Raw genomic sequence first — 1,463 nt, 5'->3', positions numbered from 1 at the left:
TATTCGGCACACCGTTGCCAGCCCAATCCGTGAAGTGGAACTGGGTGACGGTCCACGGCTAGAGGGTTGAAACGGAATAACTCACGTAACCAAGCAACACATCACTTAGTGTGGCTCGTGAGAAAGCACCACCTACCGACGCCTCGCTCGAGGGATGCATTTTCAACTCACGACGTATGACGCTACCGAGGTTCTCTTCACTCTCCTTCCTCACTTCCACACTGCAGTTCTTCGATTTGAATGTCGACATCATTCCCTCGGGCCAGTACTGTGTACACTTTATTTTGCCACCCTCAATGCATCTGCATGGATTAAAATAAAGATCATTAAACAGTTTGATCGAGTGTCTTGTTTGGCGAGTACTGAATAGTGGTACAAAATGCAGGCGCTTCTGCATATAAAATCATTTCGACGCTTAGATTAGTGGATGAAGGCGGTTCTGTGCTCCATGCAAGAGATTGGCAGATGTATAACACAGAACACAGTCGAAAAGTGCCAAGTCACTTGAACAGTGCACGCTATTCTTAGCTTTGCTAAGTTTAATAAATTACCGAGCCTCGTGGCAATGAGGAATTTACTAAATGGGTGGAGGTGGTGACGTGTGTCGCGGGCTCTTGCTGAATTAACTCTCATGCCCACTGACGCCTCTTTTGCATGGAATGGCAAGAGAAGTACTGAATGAGATGGTTCATTATCAGTCCTTTTAATTTCTCTGATATCATTAAATGGGAGCGGCAAAAGCCAATTTATGGCTGGTTGTACGTGAAGAACTTCGTAGATCAAGCAATTACTACGCAGTTTCACCCACCTCCTTTCCTTTTTTAATGTAGCAAAGATATATTAGCAAGAACTTGCAGAGAAACCTCTACAGTGAGGAGAAGTGGAAGATAGAAAAGGGACCTAGGGATATATACTGTTCTTTAGCAATTCACAGTGAGGAAGTAAGAATTTAAATCACTTATTTGTCATGAAGCTGAAGTCAAAACGAATGCACAGAAAGGAGTAGCACCGCCTTTTCTATAGGTCAACAGCCAATTTCAGTCGTTGCGTCTGACATGATTGTCATCACATTCATGTTCAAAGGATGGAAAATTGAGAAAAAATCTACGCAGTACTGATGAGTCAGATCAAGAAACTGGATAAGGAAGAAAGATGGGGAGGGATAAAATGAGTCTGCAGAGAACTGTGATGAGGACAGAGCTGTGGAACGAACGGCAACGTTGTCATATCGTCAGAGATCTTAGATTTCGGCGACTGCCACTGACGTCGCCAGTGCCGTGGATGGTGATTAATTAGTTCTACCAAAAAATGACCAGATTTTGCAGACAGATGCAAAAAAGTGCACTGGCGGGGATCAGAATCACAAAAAAGCAAAGTCGAGGGACTGGCGGTTACTGAACTTACTGACAGAGCATGATGATGAGACGACAGCGCTGTTGGCACACCATAGTGAGGAAGTCGGC

The sequence above is a fragment of the Echinococcus granulosus genome (genome assembly GCF_000524195.1).
Source record: "Echinococcus granulosus chromosome Unknown EG_S00018, whole genome shotgun sequence".
Classification (NCBI taxonomy): Eukaryota; Metazoa; Platyhelminthes; class Cestoda; order Cyclophyllidea; family Taeniidae; genus Echinococcus; species Echinococcus granulosus.
The sequence above is the reverse complement of the archived record's forward strand: the minus strand, read 5'-3'. Positions refer to the sequence as shown.